Here is a 16695-nt window from a genome sequence, read left to right as displayed (position 1 = left end):
ACCATTGGTTCACAACCCTTATGTGTGTTTTGTAGCATATTTCCATAACCATGCATAAAATAATACAAGCAAATAATTTGTATTACTTCAGTGTAATGCCAGGCAGCTGATGCTTCAGGGTTGGACTGCTAGCTTCCTGCTTGCCCATGTCCTAAGGCACAAATTGCCCTGCTTCTTATCTAAATTTTTTTGCAGAGCAGGAAGACCTGAACAGGCTCCATGTAATCTCACCAGTGATGTGTGGACCTCAAAGACCACCATGACAAAATAAGCCTGGGCACCTCACACCAGAGACCTACAACTCTTATCATTCCACCATACCAGCACCCCCCTTTCTTGGAGGCCTTCTCAAACACCATCCTCTTGCTTTCCTGTAGTCCTCGACACCCTGATGCTTGCTACGCTCTCATCTGTCAACAGATTAAATGTTCTTTCTTTCATCCCCAAACCTTGTCCTTGTTATTTTGATTTAACACCTGAGACAGAGACAGAGTTTTTGTAACATATCCTGTGAAAACCAAGTGTTTGTGAGAATAGGAAAAATACAGCAGTTACCATTCAACACAATAGTTCACTTCTGTGTGTGTGTGTGTGTGTGTCCTGCATATAAATCAATTCTCCAGTGGACACTGTGTGGATGTGCTACAATTCAATTCAATTATGATACAATTTATCTGGACTGAAAATCCAGTTTCACAGGATAAAGGATTCCAATGGGCAGCCATGTAAGAAGAGAAACACCAGGTGAGGTACAGGAAAAGAATACAGAACCTCTGCCTCTTCTCCAGGTGTGCCACAACTGAGGCATCTCCATATAGTCAGCAGTTTGGAAATTCTCTCAAAGAAGCCCTTTCCAGGTTTCATGAAGAACTCATTGTGTAGGCGTGATTGATTAAACCATTGATCATTCATGGTCAGCTCCCCTTCAGCTTCTGTTCCCTCCCTGGAAGTGAAGCATTAGGACTAACAGTTTCAACCTGCTAAACATTATTGGTTCTCTTGGTAACCAGCACCATCCTGAGACTCTCCAGGAACCCACCAAGAGAGTCTCATTTGAATAAAAGACCCAGGAAATTTCAAGGGATTTAGTACCTGTGTGCCAAGTAACAGAGAAGAGGACCAAATATATATTTCTTATTATAAATCACTCTGTCATGAAAGGTAATAAATAAAGATTGTTAATCATTAACCAAGCGATAGCTCCAACTTTCTGCCGGTCAGGTAAGTGATAAATAGGTGCTGTTTCACAGCTATTCTCCAGATTATCTGGATGTAGTCCTCAGGCAGAGCCCACAATCGGGGAGTGTCTCATTTCCTTTCTCCAAAACAACAGCCAGGCACCATCTCCCAGCATCATCTACTTGCTGGTGCTGCACATGAGACAAACAGTTAAGAACGTTGTTATTTTTATAACTATTTTTCAGGTAAACAGCTACTATTCCTTGCCTGTCACCAGGATCCATTTGTATATCAACTGCCTAGCTTCCATCATACTGCCCTATTTGATATTCTAATTATTTTCATCCATTTCTTTCTTGCTTCATTGGGACACTCTGGCTCAGAAATACGCTCTACCATTGAGAGGCAGTAACATTATTCACACAAAGTGTTTTCCTTCTCCTAATGTCCAGTGTGGTGTCATGGGATTTAACAGGTAAAAATAACACAAAATGTTCCTATCGCTTGGTAATAGGGGCATATGAACAGTTAACCTTTTTTTTTTTTTTTTTTTTTTTTGACAGGCAGAGTTGAACAGTGAAAGAGAGAGACAAAGAGAAAGGTCTTCCTTTTTCCGTTGGTTCACCCCCAATTGGCCGCTATGGCTGGCGTGTTGAGGCCAGCGCGCTGCGCTGATCCGAAGCCAGGAGCCAGGTGCTTCTTCCTGGTCTCCTATGCGGGTGCAGGACCCAAGCACTTGGGCCATCCTCCACTGCACTCCCGGGCCACAGCAGAGAGCTGGCCTGGAAGAGGGGCAACCGGGACAGGATCCGGTGCCCCAACCTGGACTAGAACCCAGGGTGCCAGCGCCGCAGGCGGAGGATTAGCCTAGTGAGCCGCAGCGCTGGCCTGAACAGTTAACCTTAATTCAGCACTGTAAAGTGGATTGAGGTCTATTTCTAAGTTCCCAATTTTAATATATGATTTAAAATTCAGTGACATATTTGTTGTGTTCCTGTGCAGTAATTCTGCCTGTTACTAGTTTAAGAAAGTGATGTGCTTACTCTGCAAAATCTTTCTACATGGAGGAAAATGAAAGAAAAAAATTTGAGATAAGAAATGTATACTGTTGCAGGATGATTGAATAGTGAGAAGCAACATTGACCCCATCTGCAGAAAGATAACAGAAAAAAAAAAAAAAAAAAAAAAAAGAAGTCCACAATCCCAGGGGACTGACTGGCAGAAATTCTCAGCAGAAAAGTGACAGAATATAACAGACTCCATGTGACCATGAGGAAAAGGGACAAACACTGACATGGCTGGCCAGGCCTCCAGCCATCCCTTCATTCATACAGCTGGCTGTCACTGGGAATGCCATCTTCCCACGCACAGGGTAGGAATACACTGCTGAGGTGCCCTGCCATTTTAACTGAGGGAGAATTCTGCAGTCTCCCACTGACTTCGAGTCCAGCCTGGCATCTGACTGAGTGACTACTTTGCTCCGAAAAGGGAAGCCACATCATATCTCTCCACTCTCCCACCCTCCCGAAGCCCCAGCCTCAATTGGGTGTGGCAGAATCCTGACTGAAGAGTCCTAGGACTCAGCAGACAGCATAGGACTGTGCTGCTATGAGAAGCAACCACAGTGAGAGTAAGGGCAGTTGGGCAGAAAGCAGAGCTCCTGCGTCCTGCAGCTATGGAAGTTCTAGGCATAAGCCCTGGACTCTGCTCACTCATTTCACATATTCCACAGGGATTCTCCTCAGTTTCTTGGGCTAGTACCAGCAGCAGAGCATTAAAAAAATCTGGGGGCCAGCGCAATGGCATGGTGGGCTAAGCCTCTGGCTGCAACACAGGCATCCCCTGTGGGCACTGGTTCTAATCCTAGATGCTCCTCTTCCCATGCAGCTTTCTGGTACGGCCTGGGAAAGCAGTAGAAGATGGCCCAAGTCCTTGGGCCCCTGCACCCACTTGGGAGACCTGGAAGAAGCTCCTGGTTCCTGGCTGCTGGCTTCAGATCAGCCCAGCTCTTGCCATTGGGGACATTTGGGGAGTAAAAAACCAAATTAAGACTTTTCTGTCTTTCCCTCTCTCTCTCTGTAACTCTACCTCTCAAATAAATCTTAAAAAAAAAAAAAAAAATCTGACATGGCCAGCGTCATGGCTCACTTGGCTAATCCTCTGCCTGCGGCGCCAACACCCAGGGTTCTAGTCCCAGTTGGGGTGCTGGATTCTGTCCCAGTTGCACCTCTCCTAATCCAATTCTCTGCTGTGGCCCAGAAACCCAGGGTTCTAGTCCCAGTTGGGGTACCGGATTCTGTCCCGGTGGCTCCTCTCCTAGTCCAATTCTCTGCTGTGGCCCAGACACCCAGTTTCTAGTCCCAGTTGGGGTACTGGATTCTGTCCCGGTTGCTCCTCTTCCAGTCCAGCTCTCTGCTGTGGCCCAGGAGAGCAGTGGAGGATGGCCCAAGTGCTTGGGCCCTGTACCCCATGGGAGACCAGGAGGAACCACCTGGCTCCTGGTTTCAGATCAGCACTGTGCACTGGCCACAGCGGCCATGTGGGGGGTGAACCAATGGATGCAGAAGACCTTTCACCTTTCTCTCTGTCTCTCTCTCTCTCTGACTCTGCCTGTAAAAAAAAAAAAAAAAAAAAAAAAAGTCTGACCTGACCTGAAAATTTCCCTTTGCACTTCCTAACTCATGGTGCTAGGAACTCTGGGGCACAAACCCTAGCATCACACTTGCATTCTGCTTGAGAATGGAGGCAGTTACATCTGTGCCTTGTGGAGCTGGCAGTTGATGTTAGCATTACAATCTTTGGAGTAATTCACACTCACTTGCGGTATCTGGAGTGCTCAACTTCATCATTATACTTCAGGCAGGTGGCTACCACCATCCCCAAAGCCTGGTTCCCATCCTGGGAGATCTGGGTAATGACACCATTGTATTCTAAAAACATCACCACTGTAAAAATCAGTACCAATTTCCCGAAACCTACTGGAATCTATTCAGAGGGATGTAGAAAAAGACCTTCCTACATTCCACCTCTCTGGACCCATACTTGCAAGTGAAAAATCTTCTGTATATCTTGTAGTCACCCTGTAGGACTGCATCAGGGTTCAATTCACATCCCCTAGTTCTGGGACTAGAGCCACTGGGGAAAAAAGCAGACAAGTGCTATGATTTAGATATTAGTATGGATGTTGAATGTCTCCCCAAAAGACATGTGTTGAAGGTTTTGTCCCCAAAGTCATATGTTAATGGCATTATTATAGTTTCTGGAGTCAGATGCGCTACCATTGCATGACAAGGTCACAACATCATTATAGTTTCTGAAAGTAGAACCATTGGGAAATGCTTAGATTGGGTTTTTAGGGTGGAATCCCATTATTAAACAGACATAGAGAGACACTTGCTCCCTCCTACCTGTAATAATATGCTCATTGCAACCTGGGAACTGCATGCAACAATGATGATGATAAAATGACAAAACAATGGAGCCCTCCTGATATTGGACTATGAATCCACAGAATTATGAATTATAAGCAGCTTGTATCAGGTATCTCACTGCAGTAGCAAAAAGCTAACAAAATATGCTTGAAGGAGTTCTTGTGAATGAAAAGCAATACGTCAGCAAAAGTTGATTTTAATGATTTCTGAACAATGGGGTCAGGGGAATTCATGAGTTTGTGGCAAAAGTGAACAGCACTGTTTTTACATAAAATTATGGATGAGAATAGAGAGCATATGGTAGTAATACTGTTCCAGAATCTGGGATTGAAGTGCTCACATTATTAAAAAAAAAAAAAAAAGAGAGAGAGAGGGAGAGAGAAAACAATACAAATGGGTATATATATTTATCAAGGATAAAAAATACACAAATTTGTGAAAAAGTAATTGAATGACTTTTTTTTGACAGGCAGAGTTAGACAGAGAGAGAGAGAGAGAGAGAGAGAGAGAGAGAAAGGTCTTCCCTCCGTTGGTTCACCCCCCAAATGGCCACTACGGCAGGTGCACTGCGCCGATCTGAAGCCAGGAGTCAGATGCTTCCTCCCGGTCTCCCATGTGGGTTCAGGGCCCAAAGACCTGGGCCATCCTCCACTGTCTTCCCAGGCCACAGCAGAGAGCTGGACTGGAAGAGGAGCAACCGGGACAGAACCTGGTGCCCCGACCGGAACTAGAACCTGGGGTGCTGGCGCTTCAGGCAGAGGGTTAGCCAAGTGAGCCGCGGAGCCGGCCAAATGACTTTATTTTTATGTATACCATATATTGATTGAGTTAAACAGGGCATAGACACTAACATTTTGTACTGACAAATTACTTGTACATATAAAATATCAATACACATGGCATGAATCTGGAAAACAATTCTGATACTCAAGGGAATAAACACTTAGATTTCAATCCTTGCCCTTCTAATTTCAGTGTTCATCCAGGACTCTCATTTTCACTGAAAAATAATTGAAAATTGTCTTGTGTTATTGCTAAAAATCTGTAGGTTCATTGTCAAAATGTACAATACTCTAAGAACTAGATACAGTAAGAATAACATATTTCTACTACTCAGAAAATACTATACTAAGTACAGGCTTGATGAATGCGTACATAGATAAAACAAGTGGAGATTAACTAAAGGAGATCATTCTATGTATGCTATTTTGTAAGGGATAATTTCCAGTTAAAATATCCTCACTCTTCCATTTGCATAAATTTTCATCAGTTCAAACTTTAAATCAATATACAGATTTCCCCAGTTATCCAAAATTGTCCTGAGAACTGATTGTCCTAACCACGAATCAATGCAGGCTTGGCATCACATGGGGTTATAATGTCCCTTAACCATCCATAATTTAGCAAAGTGTTGCTTTATCCATGACATTGGAATGACTTTAGACTTTTATCATGTCTCTTTGTACTGTCCAAGTCTATTGAATATAAAAGCATTATATATTACTTATGAATATCTTGCTAAGACAGTAATATATTTTTCCTTATAAAGTATCTCAAAGATGCAAATAAGCATTTATTCACTGAATTCATGTACTTCATCAATGTTTATATTAAAATTTTAGAATGTAGGATTTTTTTAGTAGAACGTTTCTGTTATCTGGAATTTTTATTTATCTATTAGAGAGTGAGAGAGCATTCCGATTTATTAGTACACTTTAAATGCCTACGAAGGGTGGTATTGGGTCAGCAGCCAGGAATTCAGTCCAGGTGTCACATATGAATGGCAGGACCTGAGCTGCCTTCAGCAATTACTGCTGTCTCTCACTGTAAGCTTTAACAGGAAACTGGAATCAGAAGGCAGAGCCAGGTGTTGAAACCAGGTACTTCCATGTAGGATTGGGACTTCTTAGCCTTTAGGCCAAATGCTTGCCTTAGAATATATGATTTCATTACAGAAAAAATTTGAATAATTATAACTGTTAATTTAAGAATACATCACTTTATATATTAATGATTTGAATAAATGCATACAATATCAAAAAACAAATAACTTTCTTAATCTATTTATTATTGCCTAAGAGTTTACAATTATCATTTTGATTAAAGCCATGAAAAATTAAATTACAGTTTCTAAGAACTATTGTTTTTTACTCTTTGATTTCAGACATAAATCAAATCTTAAATCATTATTATTATTCTAATAAGATAAAAGAACATTGTAGAGTTAATTTTAACCATTAAAATGAAGATTTGAAGAAATTGTAAATATTGGCATGACTATTATATATCTATTTTATAATACTTTTTTGAAGAATATGTTTCCATTCAGTCATAAAAACACAGAATAAACCTGGAAAATACCTTAAAAATCATACAATCTAGTTTCACGTGGTTTTTAAAGATATATTTATTTATTTGAAAGACAAAGTTTCAGAAGGTCAGAGTCATAGAGAGTGAGAGAGAGGTCTTCCATCCACTGGTTCACTCTACAAATGGCTATGATATGGCACCCATTGGAGAGATAGAATTAGGCTCATGGGCTGGAGGCCACACACCCCCCTTCCCTACTTGATCTCACCTGTATCCACCCACCTGTCAATCAAACTATGTAACCACACCCATTTTAGAAGTGAGTAAGAGGCTGGGGTGCGCTGAGCTGGAGCACATTTCTCTGCTTTTTGTGTCTGTTCTCCCACCCACTTACCCTCTCTCACTTGCAGTCTCTGGGCTGCTCCTTGGAAAAGGCTGGTATGGAACTCCCGGTTTACTTTTCCTGAACCCCTTTCCCTTAATAAAGCCCTCATGTTCCTGTGTATTTTTCTCACTTTACAAATAAATCCTGAACTTTACCATGTTGTCTGACTTGTTTGGGCTTGTGCTTAGAATTCTTATCTAAGTAAATGGCAAGAACCCAAACTATTAAATTTTGGCTTAAGGCAAATCATAACAGTTGCAATGACCGGAGCTGTGCTCTCCAAAGCCAGGATCCAGGAGCTTCTTCCAGGTCTTCCACGTAGCTGCAGGGGCCCAAGGACTTGGGCCATCTTCTACTGCTTTTCCAACCCATAGAACAGAGCTGGATTGAAAGTAGAGCATCTGGGACTCAAATCGGTGCCCATATGGGATGGCAGCCCTGCAGACTGCAGCTTTAGCTGCTACGCCACAGCACTAACCCTTTCATGTGAATTTTTGAACAAAGAAAATGGAGGTTTTAGAAAAGAAAAGTGATTTGACCAAGGTCAAGAAGCTAATCCAGAGCTAAGAAATGAATGATATGCAAATGTTAATAAAACAAATGACTAACCTCTTTTTTGTTGAAAAAGAGCTGTGTAAACTTTCTGGGTTTGCATGACTGATTTTCAATCTGGTAACTTTGTCACAAAATTCAACAACATTGTCAGCACCAAGTTGTTGCAGATTTTACATAACATGCTTCTCACAATTCAGTAGTAATTTCTTCTCATTATTAATTTAACATGTAATTAAACACTGATAGTGATTATCAGCACTAAACACATGGTATATGCATTTCAGTTGGTGAAGGCAGTGTCTCAGCTGTGCTGATGATAAAAGGAGAATGAACACACAGTGAAGAGTTGACATCCAAGTCCTGCTGTAAATATAGCATTTATAAAGCTGGCTGGGTATCTGAAGGCTCCAGACCTGGAATTGTGTTTCTAAGAGAAAGCAGCCCCTGGCTGAAGATCGGCAGACAAAGAGAATGAGGAATGAAATCAAGGTTTGATGTCGAGTAGAGGATGGGGAGCAAACACAGTAGTTCTTTTGTGGAGGATTTCTTTCTTTCCAGGTTTTCTGAGAGTAAATATCTGCTTCAGAATGCTGTGCAATTTTTCTGTTTTGTTCACTAAATTGCCTTCATTCCTTTCTCTCATTAGTTTCCTGTGAGATTTTGTCCCACCTTGTAGAGTTCTACACAGTATCCAAACAGGTGCTTTTTAGGTATCCCCAAAGGGAAATTTTAGAGAATATTATAAGATATGGGAATTAGATATAATCCCATCTCATTCAACCCTAAAATCAAAAATAAAATGTTTGGGTAAATATTGCTTGTTTTATTTATACATTTCTTTAAGAAAATGTGAAGAATTTTTTAAAGAAGTTATTTATTTATTTGAAAGGCAGAGTTATGAAGAGGCAGAGAGAGAGAGAGAGAGAGAGAGAGAGAGAAAGGTCGTCCTTCTGCTGGTTCACTCACCAAATGGCTGCAACAGCCACAGCTGTACTGATCCGAAGCCAGGAACCAGGATCTTCCTCCAGGTCTCCCACATGGGTGCAGGGGCCCAAGGACTTGGGCCATCCTCTACTGCCTTCCCAAGCCATAGTACAGAGCTAGATTGGAAGTGGAACAGCCAGGACTTGAACTGGAGCCCATATTGGATGCCAGCACTGCAGGCAGTAGCTTTACCTGACCCGCCACAGTGCCAGCCTCAAGAATTATTTTGTTATTAAATAATTCATGTAATTATTTAATGATACTTTAAGAGCTTTATGGTAATGCAAAAATAGGAATTAGTGCCAGAATGCTTGAATTTGATTCATCCCTTTCTTTATCTTAGATGGAACTTAAGATTAAAAAAGTAGAAAAAAAAGAGATAAGTAGTTGGTATTTTATTAAACACTTTCTAGAAAAATCTATGTAAAAGTATAGTGTCTGTTATACCAAAGGCAACTTAAATACATTCTTATCTGTGTCTATTTCCTTGCATTTCAAATGTAATAATCCATTTCTTAATTTTTTTTGGTTTATTTTGCGTTTTATATGAAAGACTGAGAGACAGATCTTCAGTGCCCTGATTCACTCACCAAATGCCAGCAACAGCCGGAGCTGGACCTGGTTGAAGTGAGAAGTCGACCCCTCCATTTTGATCTTTCACATGGGTAGCAGGGATCCAAGTACTTGGGCCATCACCTCTGCTTCCCAAGATGGACATTAGCTAGAGCAAAAGTTGGATTGGAGGAGGAGACATACATGAAATGGGCACTTCATATAGGATTGCAGCATCAGAAGTAGCAAAGTCAACCACTGTTCCGAACTCATGAGAGTAATTTTTTGTTCAAATTTGTACAATAATTCTACTGCTTCTAGACATCCTTAAACCCAATTTGCAAGAAGATAAGTTATTATTTACCACCTGAATACACATTTATACAGCACTTATCACAGTGCGTATCATACAGTATGTGTTCAATCAATGTTTTGATGAATGAGTGAAACAGTGAATTTTGACAATTTAATCATTTTATTAGTTTTCTAAATTAACATTTGGGAAGTAAAACATTTTAATGCCACAAAAACTTAATTTTTCATATTTCTTATATGATACAAGCATGTGACTGCCATGAGTTTAATTTTTTTTCCCATGCTTGCTGAAAAGAGAAAAGCAACACTATTATTTCTCTTCTTTATTGAAAATGCAATTTGAGTTGGATGAGGTTCCATGCCTTTTTATATGGCTATTTACAAAAAGACTTTTTAAAAACAACAAATAATGTATACAGGTGGGTATATGTGTGTTCATATATTGTCCATATATATACATATGCATATATGGACACACATATACAAATGCATATATATATATACACACAGACATGTATATATATATATATGTATACATATATATATATTCAGCTTTTTTCTGTTTAAAAGTGTCCTATAATCTAATCACAAATTTGTTTAAAGGCTAAGATGTAGTGTTTTTTTTTTTAATTTGAAAAAGGGTTTTATTGTTTGTTTTATTTTGCTAAGCATTTGTTCAACAATAAGAAAGTTAACTGGAATACCAAAAACTCAAAGACAGCAGCATTTTCATCACAGCATGTTGTAGCAATATAATGTGTTTAGGATTAGTATTATCAGGTGAAATTTCACTCATTTCTATTCCCATATAATTCTAGACTTAGTGTCTAGAATTAAAAAAAAAAAAGAAATATTTCTCAATGTTAGCCAATACGATTTAAACATTCATATAATATACACATATAATGTGTAGGTGAGTGTATTAATGTGTATATGTTTAACTCCACTAGAATTTGAATTTCCTTTCTTTTATAACTTTCAGAAAGTATGCATTTTAAAGTACAAACAAAAAAAATCCTACAATATGAAAAACAATTGGGGATATTAAGGATAAATAAACTCTCAACTACCAATTCCAGAAAACAGAAAATAGCAACTGGAAATAAAACATAAGCTGACTCACCTATAGGACACACATTTTAGATTCAAATATATCTTATTTAGGTTATGATTCTCACATGTACTAACATTTTATTATGTAGCAGTTCATTAGCTCCTTGAGCCACAGTTTTCTTATTTAAAAAAATGTATATAACAGGATTGTTGACAGAGTATAAATCATAGGTGATTGATGCTAGGTAAATAGACATGGAAATATGTGTTTATAGCCCTTAGTAAGAACTCAGAGAATAATGCATATTCATATGTGATTGCTACTGTTATTTCTATATTGTTCACTTTCACTCTTTTGTTACTTAAAGTTGGCAATATTGATTCAGTATCTATCACTTCTGTAATGAGTTCAGCTTGTTTCAACAGCTATTAAACAAATAGGATATGGTGCACTAACTGCTCATGTTCCCAGTTCTTAATACCAACAATATAACTTACTTTAAGTAGTTATAATGCCAGTATACAGGTTATTTAATCAATCAATGAAAGTCAAAGACCTAGGGTTATGATTGTGGAATTTTATTTTCATTTTGTAATGAGCTCTGGTAATGAGACATTGGCTAGTGTATTTTGACCTAGAAGTATCTCTTGTAGGTGGCTGTTTGAGTAATTCAGAATCATTAACAATTTGAACTTTTAGTGGTTCTTTCTCTGGGATGTTTAAACTTTCCTGATTAATTGGAAAGAATTCAATTTTGCCAAATGAGATAACTCAATTATAAAATTTGAATTAAAAGATGTTTTAATTTTCTTTCAAATTAATTCTGATATAGAATTCTCTATTCTTAATTTGTTCAAGCAGCTTCTTCTATTTAATTATAGTAATCAATCACTAAATTTTAATAGAAATTGTATAGCTATGTTGTGAAATGATGCTTTGTTATGTTTAATTAATAATTTCTAAATGAATGTATATGCATACTTTAATGAGAAAAATTGGAAAATTTTATTTTAATTTATTTTTTCTACCCTCACAAATTTCCCTTTATGCCTTAAGTTTGGCTGAATGGGTTGTTTTCATGATCTTGCTTTTTTTTTTAACTTTTATTTAATGAATATAAATTTCCAAAGTACAGCTTATGGATTACAAAGGCTTCCCCTCCCCCCATAACTTCCCTCCCACCCGCAACCCTCCCATCTTCCGCTCCCTCTATCATTCCATTCACATCAAGATTCATTTTCAGTTCTCTTTATATTCAGAAGATTGAATTAATATATATTAAGTAAAGATTTCAACAGTTTGCACCCACACAGAAACACAAAGTGAAAAATACTGTTTTAGTACTAGTTATAGCATTAAATCTCAATGCACAGCACATTAAGGACAGAGCTCCTACATGAGGAGTAAGTACACAGTGACTCCTATTGTTGATTTAACAATTGACACTCTTGTTTATGGCATCAGTAATCTCCCTAGGCTCTTGTCATGAGTTGCCAAGGCTATGGAAGCCTTTTGAGTTCTCCAACTCTGATCATATTTAGACAAGATCATAGTCCAAGTGGAAGTTCTCTCCTCCCTTTGGAGAAAGGTACCTCCTTCTTTGATGGCCCTGTTCTTTCTACTGGGATCTCACTTGCAGAGATCTTTCATTTAGGTAATTTTTTTTTTTTTGCCACCATGTCTTGGATTTCCATGCCTAAAATACTCTCATGGGCTTTTCAGCTGGATCTGAATGCCTTAAGGGCTGATTCAGAGGCCAGAGTGCTGTTTAGGACATCTGCCATCCTATGAGTCTCCTGTGTATCCTGCTTCCCATGTTGGATCGTTCTCTCCCTTTTTTATTCTGTTGGTTAGTATTAGCAGACACTAGTCTTGTTTATGTAATCCCTTCGACTCTTAGTCCTGTCATTATGATCAATTGTGAACAGAAATTGTTCACTTCGACTAGTGAGATGGCATCGGTAAATGCCACCTTGATGGGATTGAATTGGAATCCCCTGGTATGTTTCTAACTTTACCATTTGGGGAAAGTCCAATTGAGCATGTCCCAAATTGTACATCTCTTCCGTCTCTTATCCCCACTCTTATATTTAACAAGGATCACTTTTCAGTTAAGTTTCAACACTTAAGAATAATTGTGTATTAATCACAGAATTTGACCAATAGTATTAAGTAGAACAAACAAAAAAATACTAAAAGGGATAAAGTATTAAGTTGTTCATCAGCAGTCAGGGCAAGTGCTGATCAAGTCTCCATTTCTCATAGTGTCCATTTCACTTCAACAGGTTTCCTTTTTGGTGCTCAGTTACTTGTCACCGATCAGGGAGAACATATGATAGTTGTCACTCTGGGACGGGCTTAATTCACTCAGCATAATGTTTTCCATATTCCTCCATCTTGTTGCAAATGACCGGATTTCATTGGTTTTGACTGCTGTATAGTATTCTACAGAGTACATGTCCCATAATTTCTTTATCCAGTCCACTGTTGATGGGCATTTGGGTTGGTTCCAGATCTTAGCTATTGTGAATTGAGCTGCAATAAATATTAAGGTGCAGACTGCTTTTTTGTTTGCCAATTTAATTTCCTTTGGGTAAATTCCAAGAAGTGGTAAGCCTGGGTTGTATGGTAGGGTTATATTTTTTAAGTATTGTTGTTATATTCCACAGTTTCTAAGATTTTGCATTGATATTTAAATCTGGAGTCATATGAAATAATTTACAAATACACATATTTATTGTTATTTCTGTGAAAACTTCATCCTTAGGATAAATAGGTAGAATCAAGGATAAGAATTATAATCCCTTCTTTTTTATTGTCTTTTTTTCTTTTTTATTTATTTGACAAGTAGAGTTACAGACAGTGAGAGAGACAGGGAGACAGAGAGAAAGGTCTTCCTTCCGTTGGTTCACTCCCCAAATGGCCGCCATGACTGGTGCTGTGCCGATATGAGACCAGGAGCCAGGTTCTTCCTCCTGGTCTCCCATGCATGTGTAGAGGCCCAAGCACCTGGGCCATCCTCCACTGCCTTCCTGGGCCGCAGCAGAACTGGACTGAAAGAGGAGAAACCAGGACTAGAACCCAGCGCTCATATGGGATACCAGTGCTGCAGGCGGAGGATTAACCAAGTGAGCCACCTTGCCGGCCTATAATTCTCTCTTTTATGTGTTTGCCCTGAAAGTAAGGAACTTTATTCCTCTTTAGTACCTATAGTTACTATGCTTAATTAATTATTGTTTTAATTTTTCTTAATCTCAAAAGTGATACATAGAATTTCAAGTAAATTTATATGAAGTTAGGAAAAAATTGTTTTCAAACATATGAAAAAAGTAAATCTAATGTGGATAACTAAAAGTATGGTAAAGAGTACAAAGAGGGTTAGAAAGGAAGAAACAGTAAATCATTACTACAAATGACAAATGGAATTACGTCAAACCTAAAAGCTTGTGCACAGCAAAAGAATCATCAGAGTGAAGAACCAATCAATAGAATGAGTGGAAATATTGCAAATTATTCATATGGGCAGGTATTGTGGCATAAAGGGTTAAACCCCATTGCTACAAACACAACCCATAATTGACTGCTTGTTTGAGTCCCTATTCCTCCAATTATGTGCTACCTTCTTTGCAATGCATTTGGCTAGGCAATATAGTGGCTAGGTGCAAGTGCATGGATCCTGGAAGCCACATGGGATATCTGGATTGAGATCTGGGCTTTTGGTTTTGGTTCAAGCCCAGGCCTGGCTAATGTAACATTTGCCAGCAGAATCAACAGATGCAATATCTGTTTCTCTCACTAAACTCTCTCTCAATCTTTCAAGTAGACAAAAATTAAAATAGATGTTAAAAAAGCTATTCATGGGATAATGAGTTGATATCCAGAATTTATAAGGAATCAACAACCCAATAGCAAATCAAAACAAATTATCTTATTAGAAAATGAGCTAAATAGAAATTTCTCAGTAGAAGACTTATGAATGGTCAACAGGTGTGTGACTAAGTGCTCAATATAACTAATCAGGAAATGCAAATTAAAATCACAGTGAAGCATCACCTCATTTCAATTATTGATAATAAAATAGACAAAAAATAGCAAAGACTACCAAGGATATAGAGAAAGTGAAACTCCTTTTTTTAAAATATAGATATTTATTTATTTGAAACTTAGAATTACACAGAAAGAGAGAGACACACACACACACAGAGAGCAAGAGATGAGAGAGAGAGAGAGAGAGAGAGAGAGAGAGATCTTAATCTGCTGGTTCACTCACCAGATGATTGCAAAAGTCAGGACTGGGCCAGTTCAAAACCAGGAGCCAGAAGCTTCATCTGAGTCTCCTATATGGGTGCCAGGGGCCATCTTATGCTGCTTTCCCAGGCACATTAGCAGGAACTGGATTATAAGTGGAGACGCTGAACTAGAATTCGCACCCATATGGGATTCTGGTGTTGCAGACAGCAACTTAATTACTCTTTCACATAAATAAATAAATCTTTAAAAAAAAACTTCATATATTTCTTTATACTTTCCAGTCTTTAAGATATGCTTGCAAGATGAATTGAATTCTTAGTTTGCCTTGATTATAAATTATAATATAGCACATCTCATTTGTAACTATACAATTAAATATAATTTATATTATGATCCCTAATTATTTTTATGAAATTCTTTTTTTGAAAATGTGATTTTATAACCATTTTCTTACTAGTAGAAAGAGAAGAAAGAACATGTTTTAATGATTCAATGAAAGCAATATGTTTTAATGGCTCAATAAATAATAGATTTTAGCAATTGTATTTGATTTGGGATTCTAACCTGGATATTGTTACTTGAGAGTCAGTATATAAAAACATCATTTCCCAGAGGATATTTATGCATTGATAAAGCACAAACAATAAAATTTCTCCAAATATCTACATCTAGACATGTAAGGGCACATCTAATATTCATATTCCAGTAATCAGAAAAACTGTATAAGGAAACTTATCTAAATTTGCAATATTGGCATTATGAGATAGGTTAAATAACGGCCCCAAGCATACCCATTTCCTGATCCCCAGATGTTTTGACTATATTACTCAATACAGAAAATAGAACTTCAAAGAAGGGATTAATTTAGGGATTTTGAGATTCGAAGATTATTCTGGATTATCTGGATGGGTGAAAGTCATCACCAAGGTCTTTAGAAGAGGGAGCCACTAGGACCAGAGCCAGAAAAGGAGATGTGATGACAGAGGCAGTGGTCAGATGATGCAGTTCCTGGAAGGAGCATGAGCCAGTGAATGTCAGCAAGAAATATGTGCACCTCTTGTGCCTCCAGCGGGAGTGCAGCCAACTTCCTTGACTAAAGTCCCCAACACTGTTTTTTGTATTTTTGGCCTCCAAAACTGTGAGAGAATAAATGTATTTTACGTCAAGCAGCTAAATTTGTGACAAATTTGTACTTCAGCCATAGAAAACTAAGACAGGCGTATTTTACTTATTGTATTCCCTCAAGTACCTGAAAAGTATATCCTTTGAATACATATCCTTACACACACACACACACATACACACACACACTCTCTCTCTCACATGTGGAAGAAGTGAATTACCAAGAATCTTTGCATATGAGTTCTTTAATTTCATTTTTAATTCCTCTGTTCTAACTTTTTGAAATACTCTTCAAAAAATGAAGTCAAAAATGCAGTTTATTAACACATCACAAAACATATCTTGGAGCAACTTTCCTTCACATATAAATTCTCAGAAAATTTTCACCACATGTTAGAAAGCACATACCTGCTTAATTTTTGTCTATATCTTTGATGAAAGTCATATGTTCAGGCATACCTCAGAATTAGCAAAAACAGAAAAAAAGCACTTGACTGAAGTTTCAAAAGTAGGAAATATAACAACTTAATTATTATTACAATTTAAATGGACTATAA

This window comes from Lepus europaeus, chromosome 2 (genome assembly GCF_033115175.1).
Source record: "Lepus europaeus isolate LE1 chromosome 2, mLepTim1.pri, whole genome shotgun sequence".
Classification (NCBI taxonomy): Eukaryota; Metazoa; Chordata; class Mammalia; order Lagomorpha; family Leporidae; genus Lepus; species Lepus europaeus.
The sequence above is the reverse complement of the archived record's forward strand: the minus strand, read 5'-3'. Positions refer to the sequence as shown.